This window comes from Triturus cristatus, chromosome 5_2 (genome assembly GCF_964204655.1).
Source record: "Triturus cristatus chromosome 5_2, aTriCri1.1, whole genome shotgun sequence".
In the NCBI taxonomy this organism is placed as follows: Eukaryota; Metazoa; Chordata; class Amphibia; order Caudata; family Salamandridae; genus Triturus; species Triturus cristatus.
In genome coordinates this window covers 456639270-456664376 of record NC_140588.1, presented here as the reverse complement: position 1 = coordinate 456664376, position 25107 = coordinate 456639270, and the positions used below count along the sequence as shown (strand labels likewise).

The 25107-nt window shown below is 44.4% G+C and overlaps 1 long non-coding RNA gene across 1 annotated transcript in view; it reads left to right on the top strand.

Annotated features, from left to right (window-relative positions):
- Positions 1-25107, top strand: part of LOC146823151 (uncharacterized) — a 300863-nt gene that overhangs the window by 206193 nt on the left and 69563 nt on the right. The window contains exon 4 of the long non-coding RNA XR_014962141.1: positions 9133-9253. This is a non-coding gene — a long non-coding RNA (uncharacterized LOC146823151). The remainder of the gene's footprint in view (positions 1-9132; positions 9254-25107) is intronic.

The following is a 25107-nucleotide window of genomic DNA, read 5'->3' as shown; positions in this document are numbered from 1 at the left end:
AGTTGGGTATCATCAGCATAGGATATGTGGTTAATTAAATGGGTGTGGATGATGCTGGCTAAGGAGGTCATATAAGCATTGAACAACATGGATCTGAGTGAGAAACTTTATGGAACTCCGCAGATGAGGTTGACGACTTCCGAGGTGAAGGGGCCAGGCTTACTGACCGGGTGCGGTCTGTCAGGAAGGAACAAATCCAACGGGGTGCAGGGCCTTGGATGCCAGCTTCGTAAAGTCATTGGATAGGGTTGGTGGGGAGACTGTTTCGAAGGCTGCAGAACCATCCAGTAGGATGAGGGCCTCAGGGTCATGTCTGTCCATGATCATTCAGATGTCCTCTATGGCAGCGATGAGTAACTTGGTCAACTTGCCTACTCTTTTGTGGTTCTGTTTTGTTATTTGTGTGTGCCTCCCTATGCCCCTTCTTACATTTCCATTTACTTCTCCCACATTTATACCAAAAACATAGACTCTGTGTGCGGCTTTCTCCACAATAGAGGTACATTGGGCTGGACCGTTGTGAACAGCATTTATGAATGCCTAAAATAGTATTAATGTGGTACCACTTTCCATGCTCAAAAATGCTTTAGTGAGTAAGCCCCTATGATTTGTTAGCCGTGTTAATAGCTTGCTCTGTTTTATCTATGGTTCACTGTCAGTGGTTGTCTCAGGCATTTGTCCTATCAAGAATTCCGTTTGGAATGGCTGCCTGTTAGAGACTCCTAAAGAAGAAGTTCACAAAGCACAGAAGGTGCAAAACAATGTTGAGCATCATTTTTCTGCTAAATGTTTTGCCATTGTGCATTTAAAAGACCTGACCTCTGCTTGCTGACAAGGGAACAAATTCAGTTTAGAACCTTCTGTTTGTCTGAAAAGCAGTGAACCAAAAATCTCCAAAATACCTCATGGTACTTCTTCCAATCAACCAGAGGTCTCCACTTATAGCAAGAGCAAAACATGCTAATCCACAATAAATATGCTACACTGTGATAATTAAGGTAACCAGTTGATTTGCACTATTTGTCCAGCTGCCTGAAGCCCTTTACATTTAATAAAACAATTGTTATTAGTTTAGCCAGAGTCTACACTTGGGGACCAAAACTCCATACCTATTTACCCCTATTGAGGCATAAAATCACTTCCGATGGTTATGTTATATTTTAATTTATTTTATTTTATTTACAAAAGTAACCTTGTCGCTGTGTAAGATTAAAACATAAGAGTGAATACACAATATGAAGTACCAAAAGGAGTGAATGTTTGAATACAGGGAATCAGTGGCCGTGCGCTGCTTCTACCCACTATCGCTGTGTTGTCGGTACCCAACTGGGAATTAGTTAAATGACAAAAAATAATGAGGCAGTGTAGAGTGATCTTATCTACCATGATCTGCTGCAATTTAAATCCAAAACTCGAAGCTGCTCATGACATTAGAACTCCAGGGCAAAGCAAAACACTGCTGTTAAAGGTGATAATATAACAACCCATCAATGCTCCGCATTTTCAAGACACCCATCAGCCTAAAACCACATCATAGACCGTATTTTAAAATTGCACTTCTCAAGCACACGTTATGTGACGGGCCATGTATGGATGTGGTGTCTAGAATGCAGACTGTTTTCCAAAGCATTGGAGACCACGCAAGTAAATGGGGGCAGTGATACAATGAAGAATAGGGATGCTGCTTGGGCTAGAGTACAATAGAGAGAAAAGGGCTACTTTAATATTAAGGGAAGAAAGTAGAGCCGGGGAGGGAGTACCCAAGGTTTGATTAAGGATAAGGCAGATATGAGTTTCTAGAGGATTAGGCAAATGGAAGAATGTCTCTTGTACACTATGGGCCTCATTTATGTGAAGTGACGCATCGCTGCGAGAAAGCAGCGATGTGTCACTTCTCAGTGCGCCCTCCTTGCGACACCAATGATGCGTCATATTTATAATATGACGCATCATGTCGCAAGGAAGGACAGATACGTCAGTATCTATCTGCGCAAGCCCCATGTGAAAGGGCCTGCGTAAGCCTTACGCCTGCCATGAGGCAGGAGTAAGGTTTTGACTTCCTAGAAGTGGCGCGCCGAAATCTCATAGATTTCACTGCGCCACTCCTACGACCCTTTCTTGCGGGGGTACGCCCACCCTGCATACATTATACCTGGCGCAGGTATAATGTAGCGCAGGGGTTTACGAAGTGACGCATCTACCTAGATGCATCACTTCGTAAATATTGCGCAACATGGTGCATGTTTTACGCCACTGGTGAGTCACAAAAAGTGACGCACCTGTGGCGCAAAAGTGACGCAGGGGCTCATAAATAAGCCCTCTCGGGTGCAAGGATTGGAAGGTGGTTTTGCGATGAGACAAAGAGCTAGTGTAGATTGTGAGAGAGGGATCTCTTCATCAACATTTGATACCCAGCTTTTTGCCCACAGCAGGGGGGTAACACAGGCCCCCGCAGCCCCCGCGGTGCGGTGGGCCCCCACGCTTCAGGAGCCCCCTCATCTAAGCGGAGGGAGATGGCTGCGCCTGCAAGCAAGCCTCTTCAGCCTCTCCAAGTCCCCATAAATTAAACCGTGCGCGCACACCACGGTGACGGCATCTAAGCCTCCGAGTCTTCCCTCTCATTCTGTCTCGCTCCTCAGTTAGTTAGTCAGTTAGTGAAAACCGAGACTTCAAGAAACGGGTATTACCCTATCTTTCCTCCTTTCGTTTATTTGCTCCCCTGTTAAACGGATCCAAAAAAGAATAACATTTTTGCTGGAAACGTTGTCTTTTTCTGACACAAGTGCAGCCTTCAGGTGGAGAGAAATAAAACATTCCAAATGTGAAAAATAAATAACTAATTAAAGCAAGACAGAGTGGTTGCAAGGTGTCCAGATTGATTTATGTACACGCACCTAAACACATTAGCGCCACTTTACAGTGTTTGCCAGTCAAGTGATACTTTTGTTTTCTCGTCTCTCTTTGAACAACATTGTTTTCCCTGTGTGGGAAAGTGCACCTTGCCTGGAGGTACTGAAATACCTGCTTGATGGGTGAATTGGAAAACAAAATGTGTACAGCGACTGTGTGTTTACGAATGTGGTCTTTTTAAACCATACTACCTATGTTTTGAAAGAATATAAGCAATGGACACTGAAACGGGTCCCTTCCGGGCCCTGTAGTCATGGCCTTACCTTTTCATGCAAAAGCACTCACTAATTTCAGAATAATTAGTGCAAAAGGAAAAAGGTAACCATGTTGTTCCTGCTTACATATCACATGCTTTACTTACTCTTGCATTCCCTATGAGTGTTTGCTTTTTCTACGATGTTAATTTATTTTAGGCAGCATATTGCTCTTGTCTAGTGCAGAATTAGAATTGAGTCACATCCAAGTGTTTATAGCGGGTCAGTGCAGTGCAAGTTTCTCTTAGTGGGACAGTATGGGGTTCAGTGGGGGACAGGATGTGGCGCTATGGTCAGAGCTGCTGAAGTGGACTGGTGACCCAGGTTCAGCCTTAATGACCAGGCTCCCAGACCACTCTCCTGAGGGAGCACATTCCTGTGCTACACCTTAGAAGGCGCTGCAAGATCTTAAAAGCCCTGGTGTCTTAGCACCAGCAGGTGGACCCTAGCGGTGGCAAGTGTGGATTAACCTTGAAGGCCTGTCCACTACTATCCATGAAGTTCACCTCCAGTCTTGGGGACAGACCTATGAAGCAGCACACCATAGAGTGGCACTGAGGTCACAGGACCCTTGAGCAGGGTGGCTCTAGGGCAGTGCGACCGCACCGGGCGCTAACTTCAGTTGGGGGCGTTGTGTTTGTATGTATCTTATGGTTTTAAAAGCACTTGCTGCCTCCTTCCTGGCCTCCAACATTTTTGGGCAACAATAAAAATGTCTTGATAACTCCAGTGATTAATGTTCTTAGTAGAGAGAGATGGTGTTTTGTCTAGTGGAAGGTTTGACTCATGAAAAGGAATGGCAGAAGTGTAATGTGCATGCTGCTAAGAACATGTACCATGCATATCCCAAAGTGCACATAATGTGAATAGGTCAGTGGGTTACTGCTTTTGTCAGAGAGACCCTATTGTTACTTGCAGTTCATAAGTTAAAATCCTAACATAGAACAGTGAGCTATTAACTGTTATGTAAGAGCTACATGCAAACTCCAAGGTATAAATTAGAGCGTTATGTTTTTTTCCCCAGTCTTCGATTATCCTAATGTTGCAAAAAAGGGTTCATTTGGGTAGAAATCAATTCTGATTATTAAAGAGAACCCCTAATCATGGTATTATGTTTTTAATTCTGAGTTTGTGTTTCTGCAGACCAATCACTATTAAAGTATGCTGCCTACTAGTATGCTTGTCATGTGACTCCTACACCTTGTAGTCCTTTGTCATATGTAACATTTCCTACACAGTGATTTACACACATATGAATGATTGTCTCTGTGTAATATGTGGGATGTAAAGTGCTCTGATACCCTACACTGGTATTTGTGGTGCTGTGTAAATTTTCTGATACTTTATTATTTTGAAAGTTTTACACATGCTAACAGTCTCTGAAAAGAGTTTTCCTTATTAGTACTAGTGGAACATACAACTGCAGCACTGAGAAAGGTAACCAGTCAACCTTTGCAAAGGGCCTTCCACTTCACAGCAGCACAAGTCACATTTTGTAGTAACTTTTGATGTGTTTGATGTGTTTGAGCTATAAACATTTAGTTAAAATCGTCAGATTATGCAGTAGATGATGTATTATGTGGCAAATATGGCAAAGCCATGGTTATGTGGAAAACATTTGCAAACTAGGATATTTTGCCATTCATGTTTGAACTCTCTCTCTAGGCATCTTGAAGCTGGAAAACTCCTGCATCCATCCCAAACTGGCTTACGCCCCTCTCAAGGGACTGAAACAGCCTTACTGGCAGTCGCGGAAGACTCTAGAAGGATTCTTGAAGCAGGTGGTTCTCTGGCCGTGATATTGTTAGAGCTCAGCGCGGCATTTGATATGGTTAATAACCGTATCCTAATGCATCGACTCAAAGATCTGGGTGTGACAGAAACAGCCCTGAATTGACTGTGCTCTTTCCTCGAGGGTAGATCCTTCCAGGTCTTAGAGGGCGAGGCCATTTCAAGCCCTAGGCCCATTTATTGTGGAGTGCCTCAGGGTTATGGTTTACATGGCTTCTCTGGCAGACATTTTTCTACCCTTTGGGGTGCATATAATTCCATATGCCGACGACACTCAATTAGTGGTGGCATTTAACTACAAAAGCAGTTCCCCTACTTGTCTTGGCCCATGCCTCGAGCAGGTGATGAGGTGGATATGCCATTCCCATCTAAAACTGAACGGTGATAAGACCGAGCTTATGTTGCTCGATAATCCCTCCCCCTTCGAGGTTTACTCTATCTGGCGGGCATGTATGGGCCCTGTGCCTATCCCCAAATCCGAAAAAAGCGTTTGGGTTTCTGGCTTGATTCTGAGCTTAGCTTTTAAACCCAAGCAAGGAAAGTTGTTGCCTCCTACTTCGGTATTCTAAGACTGCTGCGTAAAGTGTTGCCTTTGCTACCCCCTCAAGCAAGAAAGCTCGTGGTCCAGGCACTTGTCTTATCCCGCCTGGACTATGGCAACGCTCTTTATCTCGGTGCTCCCTGTGCGGTCTTTAAGAAAAGTCAAATCATGCAAAATTGTGCCGCAAGGATTCTTGAGGGTACTCCAAGCCGCCAGTCAGCCAAAGCTGCACTTAGGTCTTTGCATTGGTTTTCCATTCAGGAAAGAGTCCACTTTAAAGACCTCTGGACCACCCATAAGATACTAGGGGGTGTGGGACCGGCTATCATTTCTTCCTTTGTCCAGCCCTACCAAGCCAACAGGCGGTTACGTTCAAATGACCTCCACCTGGCGTCTGTTCCCAGAATCAAGAGGTCCAGAAGTGGCGGCCGGCTCTTCTCTTACAACGCCGCTAAACTCTGGAACTCCTTACCGCTTCAGCTACGTAAAGAGCCACACCACACCGCCTTCCGCAGGAGGCTCAAAACCTGGCTTTTCCCTAATTGATTGCCACAGTTTAGTGCGGTTTCTGCCCTAGCGCTGGGATGCCTTCGGGTAACCATGCACTTTATAAATGCTATTTCATTTCATTTAATTTCAACTGCTCTTGTGGAAAAAGGGAGGAGAAGTACTGATGACAGAAACTCCATGGCTGGGAGTCAAATGGCTTGCGATTCCACTTTTAAGGATATTTGGGACATTCTGTGATTGGAAATGTATCCCACTTTGTGAATGTATTTTAATGTCAATAACACATGTTTAACCTTAAATAAACATGTGTATCTATTGGTTAAATTAAATAATGTAATAAGCTGTAACCGGTTAGTGAAATGGGAAACGAATACTAAAAATTGGGATATTTTGCTCTTTCTGCCACAACTCTCACTCCGCCCACTGACCAAATCCATTGGTTATTCCCGCCCTCTGATTCTCCACCCACAGTTCCCCTACTTTTTTTCCCCCACTTCGACCACTGCCTGGCACTAACATGCATTAGAGACAACTGTGGTCTTTTACCACTGGGTCTCTTAGAGAATGACACCTGATGTCCATGTTCTGGGTTCTCCGCACAACGTGTTTGCTATTTGACGCCAGACTTCTGCAGCTTGTGTTGAGGAAATTAAACATCCCCTAGTGCTTGTATAAAACATAGCTGCCAAGTGGCATTGGCACCATGTCATGGCCATTCGTAGCTCTTATCCAACAACACTTTGCATACTGGAATGTTTAACCCCTTACTTAGATGGTCACAGCACAACTCCCAGAATGCAAGGCGCTGTTGGCTTAAAATCCAGGCCTGGCTGGCGGTGTCACACATGACGATAGAGCCATTTGGAGGCAATGGTGAATCTGTAATTTAGCAGGCGTGCCTATACTCTTAGTAAATTGTAAATACCGCCAGTGTTGACACACTGAGGTCTGAGGCCTCTTGTTTGTTATGAACTAAGGCCCAGTCTGGTGGTTCAGGTCAGTCCTTGTGAGGGAAGCTGCTGGACTTGTTTTTACCATGCACTTTGAAAGTATTTTCACCTTGATACAAGAATAAAGTTGGATTGTTTTACAAAACATGCTTGATTTTTGTATATTGCTGGACTGGTGATTGCTTTATTTTGCACTTTGAAAGTATTTGCACTTTTTCTTTTGCTTTACTAATTACAGTTTGTATAGATTGTCATTAGGTACTTGCTGATATGGTTTGTTTTTATTCTACATGTAGTGTTATTTATGGTGTTGCCTGTAATATGTGTAACTTAAATCTTGTACTTAGCATTGTTTACACTACAGAAATTAAAACAGACGAACATCTGCATCAATGTTCTGAAGCATCCAAACAGTTTTCTTCCTCAGCCTTGTTTGCCTGCCTGTTTTGCAGTGCTTACTAATAAAGACATTATGATTGAAATTGCTTCCTCAGTTCACGTTATTATCATGCACAACCCTTGACAGTCGCTAGTGTGTGGCATGCAGATAATTCACCAGTCTATTTCTCTTGACGTTCGCAGGATACTGAGTTATAGCTTGTGTACTTCTCCTGTATATTGTCAGTCGAGTTTTTATGGAATTGCAGGTTTGGGTTGGTCTTTCAAAGTTTTAAGGTATTGGCAATTCTATTTCAGACCCTTCATAGTTGTTCTTTGTTCTTCAGCCATAGGCAGTTCCTGAGACAATAGGACCGCTCCTTGGCATTGTTCTGATTGCTGCCTCAGTTAAATAATCTGCTTTTGACAGTATTGTTACAAATGGCATAGCTTGTATGTTAAGAGTGTTTTCCACTTTCTCATTAGAACTTAGAGAAAGACAATATAGAGGCATTTTATTTAAATGTTGGAGGTTTCAAATCAAAATATGCTAGATTTCTGGGTGGTAGGGCAAAGTGGTAGATGGAGGGCCGCACCGCCGTGGGAGGGGACCCCCTCCATGTGCTTTGCAGGGGGGCCCCCTCAAGTTTCGTTACGCCACTGGCACACAGATAGGATATATTATAAAAGCAAGGTTGTTATGGGAATTAACTGTGGGTGGCGGAATATGGAGTCTCTTTAGTGTGTTTTGTGACTAGGAGTTTACTCTTTCATGAAGCATTACTTGACTTATTGTATCTTTAGCTCTCTCTGAAAAGCAAATGTGACATATCGTAGTACATCTGGACTGGAATTGCTTCCCAGATCCTGGGATAAAGTTGGAAAAAGCTGGTCTCTAGACTTCTCCTTCTTGCATCTTTGAATTCCAGCCTTTTATTGGTGCTGTTGCATATCTTGTGTAGTCTCCGTAAGTACTAATCTTCATTGGTAGGTATTAGTGATGGTTCTTGAGTTGACCGCCTTGCAGATGATGCAGCATGTTTTGGAAGTAATATGAGATGGTAGACAGAGCCAGTGGACTTCTTCAACAGTTAACAGTTCATGTGATCTGCTCATATTTTTGGGCGATCTTTGGGCCGATGGGCTGCTGTTTGCAGCATGCTTTTCATAGGGATAGGTTAAATGGATTCTCGTGTCAAGGGCATTGCTTTCATCAAGATAGACAGAACTAGTACCTTGTTTGGGGCCCTGAAGTCTGAATCTGAAAGGAAGGGCTTCACACCACAGAGCAAGTCCAGCTGATTCCATTTGATATTTTTCTTCTGTGTGATACAAGTAGTGAGGCTGGTGTTATTGTAGGAGTCATTCAAAAGAAGGTGTTATCTGTGTAAATGAGTAAGAATTCCGCATCTCTTTAAGGACAATTTATCTCTCTATAATGAGTGATCACAAAGTAGACATATCATTTCTTGGCCGCGTCATATCAACAACCAGTGTGACGACAGACAGTAGAACAGGAAGACATATTTAAGCAACAGTGAGACCTCAGGACCCAGAGTTGGATGAATGGAAAGATGCTGAGGGGTGCAGCAGAAATTAAAAATGGACCCCCCAAGTTATATGAATAACCATGAAAAGTGCCACTTCCAAAAAACAATAGGTTAGGCTGATAAATAGTGAGGTGTTTGTTGAAATTATGCATGAAAGTAGGACATGAAATAATAAATGTGAGGATCAGTTCAAGCTGATATTTTCTTATACCTTAATGTTACCTTAATGTGAACTGATCTGCTTTCAGACCTCAATATTTGAGCAAGACTGCCTCTACTTTTCCTGGACTGTTTTTCTTTTCACCGATGACAAAACAAAATTCAAATGAGCGGGATAGCATACAAATGCTGTGGATGGTCCCCATGAGTGTGAGTATGATTCCTGCTGGATTTGCCAAACATGGGGTCCAAATAGGCTATAGATTGTCACCTTTCATCCTCAAAATGCTTTTATGCAAGTACTTTGATGACCTTGACATTTGGCTATCTCCATTTTTTGTAATGTTAAAGTGCATTCTTGTCTCTGGTAAATAGGGGATGTTTATGAAAACATAACAGCAACCAATCAAAATACGCTTTATTCGATATCACAGTGTACATCATAAAAGCATACACAAGAAAACCATCATACAGTGTGCAAGATAAAATACAAAGCGCTGTTTACAAACCAGATAACTGCTTATTTTGATTGACTACACAAATAACAATTTTAAAAAACGTAACAGGATATATTAAGTATAGGCCTTCGGCATTGCACGACTCTACTCCTCAAGGTGTGTTCCCCCAAATCTACCTTATTCAAAATGTTCATTCCAGTCATCCACATAAATGGGGCCAATTGTCAAAAACAACCAACGCTTGTTTTGCTGTAGTTAAGTGGCGTAACGTTAACAACATGGAACTAGAATTATTGAATTAAGGTGTTAAATTTGGAGTTCTACTATTGCCATGAAGAAACGGTGTACACAAACACATGTTGGCTGTTTGGCCGTTTTTGACTGCATTTATTGTAAGCAAAATTTCTTTTTGTTTGAATTGCGCCAGAGAAACTCTCCTGTGAACATAATTGAATAAATTATGAAAACATCTTACCACTTAGGATCTCTGTAATTGGTTATAGCATCTGGTGTGAATCACTCAGGAATGCTAAAGAAAGTGATTTATTATTCTAATGTCGATTTATGTTTTTACAAAATGATGGCACAATGTATTTATTTATTTATTTATTTATTTTTTTAAAAACCTTTATTGACGTTTCAATCATTTACACGTATGGGCCTACAACCCCCCGGGGCCGGCCGCTAAGCAATCAGAACAATAAAAGCACATGTAAACACGGCGGCACCTCGGAGAGCAAAGTCTACAATACAGTATAGTCCGGCCAATGAGCCGCTCAGGTAGGACACCAGGAGAGAAAGGGTTTTTCATTTTATAATAAAACAAAACAGTAGGATCAGGTGCCAAACAGTTTCCCAACAGCGATAAGGGGCAAGGATAAGAGACGCAAGCAGCAAGCAGCAATACATTGAATCAATGGCGCAGACACGGGAAAGTACGGATGGGGAGAAATATCAAAGATAGTTGCGCCTACAGGTCCCCGTACCTAAAGCCCAGCGAACCCCCCGGAAACTGTGGCACACATTAAGAGCAAGCGATTCACAATAAGAGAGGTGTACCGCGCTGATCCCAGAAAAACAAGCAAAAAGAAACAGAGAAGAAAAAGGAGGCCATGGAAAAAGAGATAAAGACTAAAGAGTCCCCTCCCCCATCCCCCCACCCTGCACCTCTGCGAATGAGTATGGCCCCACCCCCCAGCAGTGTGCCTGTCGCCCTGGAACTAGACCCGAAATATAGAAGAGACAGGGAAAAAAGGAGTAAGAAAGAGCCCCCCCAGACGGGGGGGCGGAAGGAATGTAATAAACTGGAGGAGGGCCTTCAAAACATACCCCCGGCTTCTCCCTCCCGCACGGTGAAGTCTCCCCACAGCAAACAATTAGCAGCACCAAGTTGATCATATCAAAAAAGGAGGGGGGGAGTGGGGAGCATTATGCACCAACTATGCGAATAACCATGAGTCCGCCTGTCTACTAGGTGACCACTCCCGAAGGATCAGCCTCAGCCTTGACCGCTCTTTGCGATTCTGCCCATGCCTGCCCCTCGACCCAGCACCATGTCCGATGTCCCAAGGTACAGGAGTGTCCAAAAACAGTCGGGAAGCGACGCACACAGGTGGGGTGGAAGTCTCTGAGCATCAGCACGGACCGCTTCATGGGGGGGCGTCTTTTCCAGTGCTGCCCCAGGATCTGCACTGCACACAAGGTCCAGACAGGCTGAAGCAGTCAAATGAGACACACGTTGCTGGAATCGTCCCTGGGCCGCCGGAGACCGCGCACGGGACAAGGCCACCATCTTCCGCTCAGGTCCAATACCTCCGGAGCAGATCAAGCCCACAGTTAGCCGACCACACGGTAGCATACTGTCCGGAGTGTCCGGCTGTACACTAATCGCGGGGGGGGCCGCAACATCTTCCTCCTGTGTGCAGTGTGGAAAGCCACTGTGTACTTGTGGACCAGCATGCCGCCACTGTCCCAACGCTGATACCACACCATCTAGCTTCCTCCCCAGGACCCCGGCGCCATGAGCCAAGGAGTAATGAAGGGCACCAAGGGCCTCCAGGAGGTCGCCGTACCCCAGAGCAGCTCTCTCCGATCGCTCTGCCACACTCCCGACCGTCACACACCCCCAGTCCCGCTGCGTCCCAGCGGACAGGATGATAGGCTGCATAGTGACAAAATGGCCGCTGGGAAGGCCCGACTCGTATTGGGGCCAGGACCCCGGGACCAACGCCTCAAGGTCCACGTCGCTGAAGACAGGGATCCTGGGGGAGGAACAGATTCAACCGTTGCGCGGTCACGGGCAATAGTCGTCTCCGCCACGGACCAGCTCCCGCAAAAAGCCGGGAGCAGCCCGCAAGGATCAGGGCGAACCAGGGACGGCGTCCGGGCAGCTCACCGTCAAAGGCAGGGGCAAACACCACAGAATCCGAGAATTGCACACCCGGGCATGTCCTCGGTCCGCAGCGCTCAGCAGGGGGGGAGCGACCACAGCAAAATGCAGGCCGAGGGGAGCACCACTCCGGCGGACCGACTCCACCCAGTCACCACAGGCCGCTGTTGTTAAACTGCCGCCCGGCCAAGGCGTCCACTCGAGGTCCCGGCTTCGGGACCGCACGGGCCGCAAAGTTCAATCGCTGATTTCTCCGGCGGTACTGCAGTCAGAAACCTCAGGGTCACACGATCGGTTGCCACTTTCGTTTACGAACACGATCTCGTAGCGCAGAATAAGGATCTCATGCAGGATATCCGTGCGGGATGCGGAGGTTCACGGAGCCGGGAATCTACGCTGCCGTCCCGGTCGCCATCTTGGCTCCTCCCCCATGTATTTATTTGTTGACATTTTTTTTTTTTTAAATAAATGGTTATTTTTGAACTTTTTAATTTTGGTTTTGTAATTCGTGTTAGACTCCCCACCAATTGTAATACCCAATAATGTGAATGATTACAGTGAACATTTTTCATTAGTGTCATCTTAAGCTAAAGTGAGGCTGGACAACACATAAATATGTTGACCTATATAATGGAAGTTGCAAGGGGTACTATAGTGGTAATCATCCTGCCATTGTTATGCTGCAGTGTGTGGTATTACAAAAGTCTTGAACAGGACTGCATGCTCCTGTGTTGCTAAAAACCTACCATCATGTCAGGATGCAGTGGGACAAATCTCCTGCCATTTCAAGTGAAATCTCTATCAGGACAGGAGCATAATATTACATTGCATTTAAGGTAAGTATTGGATAGTATAGGGGTAAAAAATACTATTCTAACTCCAGGGGGTGCAACAGTAGGGTAAGTGTTGGATAGTGTAGGGGTTTTAATGTAATATTATGCGTTGTAATGGTATGCGTTTTAAAGGTAGTATGCGATGTAATGGAATGCGTTGTAAAGGTAGTTTTTAAAAATGCGTTGTAGTGTCATGCGATGTAATGGAATGCGTTGTAGTGGATGTTGCGTTGTAAAAATTGCGTTGTAAGTGTAGTGCGTTGTAATAGTTGCGTTGTAAAGGTTGTTCCCCATCAATGCTGTTCACTCAACTCAGCACTAACAATGTTAAATACACAGGCAAGCATTTAATTAAACGTCAATTGAAGTTAAAGAAAGGATGTAAATAGGTTGTCCTGCACCACTTAACTTTAGGAACAACTTCATTTTCAAAGCCACCTTGCAGCAAAAGTGAAAAAATAGGATAAGGTTTCTTCAATAGTTCAAAAAGTGTATTTCATTAGCATGCAGAACCATTTCACCTAGTATATCAGATTTCAGTGCTTTGAGAAGTATTTTTTTAAGTGAAAGTGAATTTAGAAACATACATTCATACCCCACAATGACAACAAGCTAATAGTGAACTAAGAGGTAAGTCAGTTGTTATGTGCACTCTTAGGGTGGCCTCCTAGTGTACATGAACAACATTATAGCTTATTAAAACAGAGGAGAAGGTTTTGTGCAGTGCACATCCTGAAGTCATGTATTTCGAGGTCCTCTTATATGTGATAATAAAAAAAGGAGGGAAAGTGAAACTAAACAATTGCCTAGCATAACACAATGTGGTAAAGTAGGGAAGCTGGGATTAATCCCCGGTTTTCTAGTTTCACATTGTGCAATCCAACCACTAGATGCATATGCCTCGCTTCCCCTATACCCACCTTACCATGCCCCTTTCCCCATTCCCCCCAGATCACCACCCTGCCGGCATCGATGCGGCCCTTGGTCATATCACTGACCAAACTTTGTGGCCCTTGGGAAAATGTTTGCGAGTACTGATGCTGCATGTCTTATGAAGTACTTTATGTTTGCTCCCTGGTTCAGAACCTATAGAGAGAGGACAGTGCTACTTTAAGATGTACCGTGGTAAATAAATGAAATATCTGGTGCTATACTTCCTCACCCTGATTATCCTCTCTGGTAATCTGTCAACGTTTCCACAACTGTAATTCACGAGCTCCTATTTATTGGTTCAGCAAGAAGGATTGTCTATTAGACAGAGTAACCGGTAAAGAAAGCAAAACCAGGTTTGGTACATTTTGCAAAGAGAGCTCACAGGAAATAAATACATCCAGAATCAGGCATTAATTACAGAGTGCTTTGCAAAAAATAAAGGGAGAAAATAAAAGGTTCTATTTATCTAGGTTATCTCTATGTTCAAAGTGTTTAAGTTGAAGGCCTGTTTAACTGCAAAAGATGAAAGTCCAGGGAGAGCCAGACGAGGTTGGTTGGCGTCTGAGGAGAGGTTTCTTCTAGAAATAGTTTGATATAATCTGCCCAGTCCAAAGATAAAATTCATAGCGAAAAGTCGTTCTTGTTCCTCCTCCATAATGAAATGCACATCTACCATTTTTTCTTGTTTTTCTTTTTTTTATAGCATATTGAAGGTAAACCTTCAATTATGTGTGGTTCTATATGCCCTGCTATATAGCTTGCAAATCAAACATTCGTCCACTATTTTCGTTTATCTAACCTTTGAAAGAAAGGCTGGCGCCATGCAAGAAGCACACATACATAGGTAAAAAAAAAAACCTACGAAATGCATTAATATATTTATAATGTGATACGATGGCTCGGCTTTTGTAAATATAAATTACGCGTTAAGCACTTTCGACCTCTGTTTTTACCCAAAAGCAAGTACAATTATAAAGAGGCTTTTGGCATGACCTAATTGGGCTTTTTTATTTATTTTTCTTACCAATATTAACTATGCTTCTTCCATTCTATCGCCTCTCTAAAGCTGGGACTTTTCATACAGTTTTCTTTGCACTTTTCATGCAGTTCTCCTGTTTCTTCAATGACATCTTTATTTTAAAAAAAATCACAACCTTGTTCAATTGTTGCAACCATTTTTAGGATTTGCATTGAATGACTCTTGCCTAGTAAGGCCTAGCGAGGCCTAGGGAGGCTCACTTATAAATAGGGCTCCTGGTTTTATTGTATTTATTGTTTTGCCATTTCCGTCTGTATTTATCCATATTTATTTTTTGCTAATTTTATCTGTATTTATCCATATGTAATTTGTGTTTTGTGGAAAAATTAAGCTGAAATTAGTATATTTCCACAGTTTTTTAACTGACAAATATGCACTCATCCATGAATGTCTGTCAGGTTTCAGTGCTGTGAACGCCTGCAGACGATAAATCAGTGCACTTATATGAAAATATACACATTTAGTATTAACCTTGTGCATGTATACTGCTGTTAAAGCCTCTTTACTAAAATTCCTTTCGTTTTTTCCCCCCTTATCTATCAATCCACACATCTATTGGCCTGGCAGTCATGGCAGACAGTATTTAGAATTACTCAACAAACAACCTAATTTCCGTTTTTATCCATTTAAAAAAATAAATACAGAAAAGAAAATGAATGTTTTCTCTCTGCATTTATCTGTAAAAACGGTAAAAGCGGAAAACAGGGAGCCTTACTCATGAATGAGGCTATCTTTTATGCCATGTCACATAGTTGGCTATTTGAAAGCTAGAGGTCATTTTTACAGTTCTAAAGAGTAGATATTATCTGTAGGTAATCAGGGTTACCACATAGTGGTAGCTACTGACCATTACGAAAACTCTGTTTGAGATAGTAAAGGTCTCTTGCTGCTAGTTGGTATAGGCATTCCCCTCTGACACTTGACTGAGTAGAGCATGCCTCAAATTAAAGGAAGTGTGTCCGTTGTAAATGAGATCCACCACCTCTACCACCATAAACAAATAACGTGACACTTCATTAATGGTGGCACTGCACACACTAATCAGCAATAAAGTGGTGTGGATCTTCATTCAAATTAACTAATTTTTAGTGGATTGAACCTGGGGCAATGATGGGTCTGGATGAAAACCACCAGGGTGTGATGGGTTACTATGAACTCCCTTTGAAACCTTGGCAGAGTACCACGCAGCTCAAATGCATTATCACCAGAATGTGGGGGTGGAAGCCCCTTGGTAACATTTTCTCCACCGACATCCTAAATTCATTGACATTCATTGACACGCAGAGCTCCCTGTCCATATCACTTCCTGTGGAAACCCACTTACCTGGCATGCTCTTCAAAGCCGACGGTCCTTTTTGCCTTGCAAGCCCGCCGAGTCTAAGAGTGGCCCAGAACCAGTACCTATGAATAGCCATAGGATCTGATGAACGGAGAAAAATGAGGGGAGGAAGAAGAGTGGGGCCAATTCACAAAGGTAAACTTAAACCTGAAGTCAAAGGGTCATATTTACTAGAATGGTGGCACAGGGCTGGGCAGTGCAGCAAGCTACCTTGCTGCACTGCCCTGCAGTGCAGGGAAAGAGCAGGAATACAGTGCACTCCTGTCCTTTCTCCCTATGCAGGGACTGATTTGGCAGCCTAGCGCTAATGCGTTACAGGCAGGATTATTTTTGTTCAGGGAGTGAAACCTTCCTGCACCAAAACAATTCAGAGAGGCATTCTGCAGCACACATAGAAAGAGAAATAAAGAAGGAGAAATAAAAATATTTCTCCTTGTTACGCCTCACCTGGGGAGGCGTAAGATTTTGATGTATTCATAGGTTGTACGTTTTGGAATGCATCAAAAACCATGGGAGTTGCATGGGAATGCCCACCGCAATGCCCATGTAATGCCTCCCTTGTGCTGAGTATGGAAATGCAGCAATTTGTGCCATGTTACATTGCCCCATATTTGGGAAGCCATGCAAAGTGGCTTTGCGTAGCTTCATAAACATGACTTGGGTCTTTGCGTCGTGCATGTACCACGTTGTGTGGTGGAAGCATGACTCAAGGCCCTCATAAATATGCCCCTACTTTTAGACCTGAAGTCTAAGGGCCCGATTTCACAAAGGTAAACATAAAGGTAAGTCTAAGGACCCAATTCACAAAGGAAAACTTAGACTTAAGTCTAGGGTTATCTTTGTGAATTGGCTACTCCAATGACAAAAGAGTTGGAAATTAAATCCGCTGGTTCAATCGTTACAGCCACCACAACCAACTACAGCCCTTTTGGGAACTGAAATCTGCATAGCGGTGTTCCATCTGCACATAGAAGCAATGCCTCAGCCGGCCCCTGAGGGTGGAATGCAATGTACCCTTTGACTGCCTGCGCTGGACAGCAATAGGATCCAGGGACTCTATTGAGGATGATGTGTTCACCTCAGCTCTCCCAATCAGCCTTTAAAGAGGCCAATATCACAGTCTAAGACCCAGCCAGCAGGCTTACTGCACCTATTTAGATTCCCACATTGAGGTCAGTCTTGGACTTTGCCACAAGCTCCCCACCATAAAAGCCTCATGAAAGGCCAAAGAGAAAGCTGTTCTGAAAAGCAAAGCTTGAAATTCGGACCTGCACACTTCTGGGAGATGTGCTACAATGATTCCCAACTTTACACCATCAATTGGCCTCCTGGCATTGCTCCTAACTCCCTCAAGCCTTTGCCAGGCATTCAAGGCGTTTTAATACAAAAAGAGGTGGCCCAGTCTCTGTGCCTTTCTAACTTGGCTAAAAGTACACTCACTCTTGTCAGGTGTCATCTCGCTTAGGCTGAAAATCGGCCATCCTGTCTCAGCAGCTCGAGAAATTCCTCCCCAGAAGCTTAGAAAGAGACCCCCTTCACATCTTTGACCCATGAAAGTCAGATAAATCTGAAAGGCTGCCATGAGGTCTGCTAGGATGTGGCACCAAGCTTCCATAGATGTTCTAGGAATAGAGTAGGTATCTCTATCCCCTCTGGATAGAAGTGTAGGAATTGCTGCAGTTTAAAGAGACACAGAGAGTTAGCTGCTCTATTCAACACACCTGGTGCATGGTTAGACTTAAATGTGATATTATTCTTTAGGCAAAGCAAAATAGCTTTCTTAATCAATCTAAGCACCATCTTACAGCCGGATCTCTGTTGGCTAATGGACTGCAGCAATGCCATGTTGTCTGACCAAAATATTAGAGACTGTTCATGGAAATGACTAGGTCACTCAATAAGGGCTACAGAAATAGGAAAATGTTCCAGGAAGCACATTGTCTTCTAGGCTGGACACAAACCAGCCTACGGTCTGTTTTTACACACACCACTCTTTGCGATGATCAGCAACAACACTGATACTCCCCACAGCATTAGTAAAGAGGCCAATTTCCTGATGAGATCTTGAAGGAGCTGGTCACATCACTGATCCATTTAACTGATTCAAGAAGGTTTCCAAGATTTGAAGGTCCTGCCTCCCCCCAGACAACCTTGCCCAGTGATGCTTTTGCTTAAGACCTGACATTACCTGTGCAATGGATCTTGAGAATGGGCACACCATGAGAATGATGCATAGAACAAGTTCAACTGCCACACTGGAAACTGAAGTTAGCGAAGTATTACCTTTCAGGCCACTAACCAGTGTCTTATGGATTCCTTGAAAATATTCACTTTTTTATGGGGAAGCCTGCACTCACCCACACAAATTCCAGTTCGAAACCAAAAAAAGGTAACTGCTATGACAGATCTGTATGTCTTTTCCTGGGTGAGGGGTACCCCAAACTGTCCTAGTAACTGTACAAACTCTCCAAGGCTTCCTTGCAGTTAGGAATAAGAAGTTATCCAAATAAAGAAGAACCCAAGGAGAACCCACCACTTTCATCTCTGCCGACAAATGCACCTCTAACTGATCCCACTCAGATTGTACTGATCCCAAGTCCATACTAGGCAAGGATAGAATAGTGCCTAACAGACTAATTTCCTTGGCCACAGTTGTTTGAATTGGCGCCTCCCCCTCAACCTCCTGTATATCGGCTGTTGACTGCCACTGGGTACCAACAGCTGGAAGGTGTGGACTGGTGCTGGCACTGCTCCCCTTGCTCTGGAGATATTAAGGGGCAGGGCTACCAGTGATAGCCATTGATCTTCCCGCTCCCAAACATGGCCCTCAACATCCTAACCTTAGCCAGACTATCTTCCTCCGGTATCCTGGTAGCCACTCCCATATAAGTATCATGGACACCTCCCCACCTTAGATAACCATGGCAGAACACTTGGAAAGTTGTCGCCCTGGTCACATTAGAAAACCCTGTTGTTGGCAGAGGAGCATACCCACTTACTGCTGTGCGGTTAATGTCATTGTATGCATAGTATTAGTAACTGTGGTTGCCCCAGAGCTACCTGTTGACCCTATAGGTTTCACTCTTGCCCTGCTCTGGTCACCACCATCAGGACACCATTGCTATCCCTCTGGATCTCTCTGAAGGCAGTGTATGGCTAGGGTGCTCTCCTTCCTACGCTTTTTTGGCTAATGTGGGGGAAGACAGCCCTACGGGGCATCCCAGCCTCCCTAAGCCGCTCCGGTACATCAGTAGGCATCGGTGATTTATATCACCCACTGCAAGAATGGCGGGTCACAACAATGATAACAGAGACCAGCGTATTAATGACGCTCTTCATATCCCTGTCTCTACTACTGAGGATAGTTGTATCTTATTAGATGTGGAAGACATCCCCAACAAACAGCTCCAAATGTTCCCAATGACAAGAAATGCAATACAGTACAATTACCAAGCACTGGACTCCGTTGAGTTCCCCTATAATTTAGTCAACTGTGGGAGTCAGATGGCATTCATGCTTTATTGAGGTGTTCGGGAGTCGCATGTCTGCACAGGTGCAGACCTCTCCTGGCTGCATTTGCTCTTTTGCTACTACTATGAGTGACACCCACATCATAGGACCTGTGACCTCGAATATTCCTGCGCATTTCAGTATGTCAAGTTCCTCTTCCACCTTGGGTCTGAGGTGGAATGCAATGTGATGAAGTTGTAGGGTGATGGGCTGTATCGATTTGTCTATGTGCAATCGCACAACTTTGTGTTTCAAGCACCTTATTCCTGTGACTCCGCTTTCAAACTCAGCCAGGATGTGAGAGAGTTCCCCGACTTGCACTTGAAACGCCAATGAGACTAGGCTCAAGGTTTCAGCTGTGTGGCAGCTGACGAGCATGCCCTGACAGCCGTTTGTGACATAGATGGTGGTGTCGACACTAAAGGCCCCAAGGAAGTCTGATGACCTGAAACTCCCCAGCATGGGCAGTGGCTGTGGTTGCTCATAAGCGAAGATTCTATCTTTGGTTCTTGCAAGCATTGGGGGTTTTAGTACTGTCTTTTTGCCATCCAGCACGTCTCCTCTGAGTTTTCGCATTGCATCGCGGTTTGTCTCTTAATGATGTTCCAGAATTCCCAGAATTCTGCAGTATGACCTCCCTTAGCTTGGATGATGCACAGACTTGAATGATTTGGCCTCTGATTTCCTCTTGTTCATCATTGAAACCTCAGGTGCTTGCGAGCTCTTTGAGTCTGTCATAGAATCTGTCTAGTGATTTTTCTGATTCTTGGCAGGCTTGTTGCAGCAAATCCAAAGACTCCAAAAGTTATTCCAAGAAGATTTATTGCACAGACAGCACAGGATCTGCCTTCAGTCAAGGCAGTCAACTCCCAAGTGCCCCACATTCTAGATCCAGAACAATGCTGGTAAACAATACATTTAAAAATAAAAATGCTCTTAAAGAGACACAATATTAAGAAATACAAACACATATAACACATATATACCCCCTTACAAACAAAGAACAAACACACACAGCTACAACGCAACACACACACACAACATACAACCCTCAACAATATCTACGCAAAATCCTTAAACTTTTCAGGGAACTTCTTGACCCGATTGCCTGATTTGATTCTTGAGGCCACACTTTCAAGAGCCCCATTTTCATACACACTTTCACACAACTGCACCTCTCCTCCATTCTTACACTTAGCCTCCCTCCCGAAATTCCATACTTTTCCACCCTGAGTAGCCACACTTTCTTTTGATCCTGACTACTCTCATGACATGTCCAAATTTAGGTTAATTCTTAGACACCACACGTGGCCTGTGTACCCTGACCCAGTTACCAACTTCAAATGCCAGTTCTGCCTTTTTTTTTCTTGCATATTTCCTACCTTTACTGCAACCTCCTCTTTGGCCACCCCTTCATTTGCTTTTAACTGCCTCCTTTTGAATTACCAAGGACAGAGCTTAGTTGTGGAATCCCTAACATTAAGCAATGTGTAAGGACTAACTTCAGTATGCTGCGTGATGTGATACAACAATAATTTCTCTCAGTGTTTGCCTTGCCATTCACCACCAAAATCACGTGCCCACAAGATACTCTGCTTTAACACGTGATTAAAATACTCCACTTGCCCATTTCCATAGGTTAATAAAGAGCAGTAGTCACATGGTGTACATTACAACAATGGAGAAAGTCACCCATCTCCTGTGAATTAAGTTGCACCCCATTATCAGTGATGAGAGCTTTGGGCACACCTTGCCTAGCAAACAGTTCTTTGAAGAATTTAATAACAGTCCCAGTGGTGACATGAGATACAAACTTAACTTCTGGCCACTAAGAATGGTAATCTACCATAATCATGGCAAATCTACACTCATTAAGTAAAAAATTGAAAGGACCCGAGATGTTGAAACCCACTTTCTACCAAGGAAACTCAGACCACTCAACTGGACATAAAGGAGCCGGCGCCACTTTGAGCATTCTGTCACTGTTAGTGCACACATCACACTCCCGTACAACCCTATCCACCAGTCTGTGCAACCCTGGCCACCAAAAGGTAGCTCTGACAAGTGTCTTCATAGAGGACATTCCTAAGTGGCCTTCATGGGCTAATTTCAAAATGCGATCACGTAAACTCATGGGTGGTGAACATTGTCCACTCTTAAATAACATCTCTCTTTCAATTTCCAGCTCCTCAGAAACCCTCCAGAAGGATACAGTTCTGCAGGAACTTCCCACCTTCTAGGCCAGCTATCCTTCACATATTCCAACATTTTCAAATGCAACAAATCCCCCTTCACTACAGCTTTCCACATCTCCTCATCCACACCCTCAAACTCCTTGGGTATGACATCAGAAATACTGGCAACTACTTCTGTCTCGTCCTCTATCTTACTTTCCTCCCCACTGTCTCTGGGAAGCCTCGAGCGACAATCAGCAGTGATGTTTTTCTTCCCTGGTACATTTTAAATTTTGTAGTTGTATTCTTGAAGTCTAGACATAAGCCTGGCAATGCATGCAGTGGCACAAACCCACCCCTCCCCCCACCGGAGTAGCGTTCTGACTAATAGTTTATGGACTGTTTAAGGGTAAAACGAGCACCCCAAACATAAATTCTGAAGTTTTCTACAGCCCACACATACGCCAAAAGTTCCCTTTCTATTATTGCATATCTTCATTCAGTTTAAGTAAGAGTTCTTCATGCAAAAGCTACATTTCACTCTTAGCTTACACACTTCTGCGACAACACACTTCCCACTCCATAATCAGACCCCTTAAACTCTACTTTCTTCCGAGTGAGTTCTCTCAGGGGCTCCATTTTAGTTGCAAAATCCTTACATAGTCCGGAAAATGAGAGAAACTTTTCCTTGTTATCGGGCGCAAGGGCATTAACAATGGCATCCACCAATGACTGTTTTGGCACAACTCTATCCTTGGATAAGGTGTGACCCAAATACTCCACAGATTCCTGGAATAATTTACATTTATCTTCCTTCAGAGTGAACCCCTGCTTAACCAACTCTACACACACCTTCTTCAAATGTTCCAAATGCTCCTGCTTGTTTTTTGAGAAAATCAAAATGTCATCTTGGAAGCACATGACAAAATCTTAAGTAATACAATTACAAACACAGGTAACACCTGTCTAAAGATGAAATGCTCGTAGTTCCTGTTTATCATTGGCTTGAGGTGTGCATTCAGGGCAATGAGAAGCATGGTGTAGGTTCTGGGCGTTGCTTCTGTAAGGGATTTAAATACTTTGTGGATGTCCTTTCCCCCTAAGTGCAGTAGAAGGGCGCTGCAACATTCCACTATTACATCTGTGCCCTCAATGAGGAATGGTTCGATGGAAGGGACAGTGGACATTATAGCGTGGTCAGAGCGGCTTACCATTGCATTATTGCCCTTATGGAGATCTTGGCTTCTGGGAGCACTCCTCATGGCACGAGTACTGCTTGCACTAGGGACGTGAAACAGCAGCCTGGCCGAGGGTCAGAGGCCAGGCAATGAGTCTCTTGGCTGCAAGGTGAGTCTGCAGGCCCTCATGTAGAGTAGTCACCCACTAGAGTTGGGCTTGTTGTGGGCCAGGCCTGGGCCGATGCTCTGGGGAATGTAGGTGGCACCAGGAGGCTGAAGGAATCTCTCAGGGACCTACCATGGGTGAAGACACCTCTGAAAGGCCCACCAAGGGCAAAGGAACCTCTTGAAGGCCCACCACGGGTGAAATTAGGCAAAGGTAAGTAAGGCAGGGCCCTGAGTGCTCTCCCTTGTTAGCTGGGGGAAACAGGGGCCAGCGCAGCCTACCTTTTCTCTGCAGTATGAGCACCACCGGTGTGGGTTCCTGCCGGGTGGCCACCACTAGAGAGGCTGAGAGGCAGACGGGCTAGATAGAGCAGGGCATGGGTCAGTACGGGCCTCATCGCCAATGTGATGTTGGAAGCCAGGGGGATGCCGACCACCAATGTGGTCAGTGCCGCCTGGTCATGCGTTGTGCGCATGTGGCATAGCAAACCACGTGGAGTCAGTGTTATCAATTGGCTTCTGATGCATAATCGCTGAACATACATGCCCGCCATCTTTTTTGCACGCCACACACGGCACACAGAGAAAACCAATTAACTCACATCTGTGGGGGTTCCACGAGATCCCCCTCCATAGAATTTGGTAGTGGACAACACTACAGGCAGGAGCAAAGAGTCCGAGCACGTCTAGCCACATCTTTTTTTCCGTACGATCCTGAGGCCATGCCTTTCACTGCCCCCGGCCACCAAAAGAACGCCCAACATCATGGACCTTTTGTGGCAATATGACGGGTCCAGCCCAATGTATGGGTTTGGCTGTGGGCTCAGCATCTTCCCAACCTGGTACTCTGTGCCCTCCACAGATGTCTGCTTTACCCATTCTGGAGAAGTCCTTAGGACAATCTTGTGAATTCTAAGTTCAGGTGTGTGTTGCTGTTCCTGTGCTTGTAAATTTGATGCATTTTGTTTTCTATTTTCAGTGCCCACATTTCTTTAAAGTAGGACCCAGAAACAGAGAATCTTCCTTCAAGGTTAATGTACTGCTTTTAGCCGAGGCCTTTTATCTATTGTTATAAATCGCTGCATTGTATGATAACAGCACATCCGTTAAACACCTTTCTCAATTGATCTGCCAAATAGGTTGAGGTCTAGAATCAATCACTGCATTTTTGGGGGAATGATTGGTAATTTCTTGTAAAGCAAACACAAGGAGATGATGGATGCAGCACTGAAACTTTTCAGACACTCACCCCCAGTCACAGATCTGGGTTGAATCCATGATCGTTCTTTAGCTCACTTCACTACCCCAGTTCAGACCCAGCCATATGCAAATCAGTCTTGATTCTTTACCTCATGGTAACAGTCTAGACCGAACTACGAAGCCAGGTCTTTCCTGCACCAGAAAAAAGCATCCTGGGACCGGTTCAAGGGTAACACCCCTCATCAACGGGGCTAGCTTGAATCCAGTGGCAAGTGAGCAAGGGACTCATGTCTGGGCATACCCTGCCAACTTAGGGCGAACAAAGTAAACTCAAGGAGATGATGGATGGAGCGCTGAAACCTTTCAGACACTCATGCCCAGTCACAGATCTGGGTTCAATCTATCATTGTTTTTTAAGACACTTCGCCACCCCAGTTCAGACCCAGCCATATGCAAATCAGTCTTGACCCTGTACCTCATGGGAATAGTCCAGACTGAACTGCCAAGCCAGGTCTTCCCTGGACAGAAACAAGCATCCTGGTACCGGTTTTGTAGTCACACCCCTTATCAGCAACGCTAGCTTGAATCCAGTGGCAAAGTGAGCAAGGGACTCATGTCTGGGCGTACCCTGCCAACTTAGGGCAAACAAAGCAAACACAAGGAGATGATGGATGGAGCACTGAAACTTTTCAGAAATTCATCCCCAGTCACAGATATGGGTTGAATCCATCATCATGCTTTAGGTCACTTCGCCACCCCAGTTCAGACCCAGCCATATACAAATCAGTCTTGACCCTGTGCCTCATGGGAACAGTCCAAACTGAACTGTCCCTCAACTGGAAACAA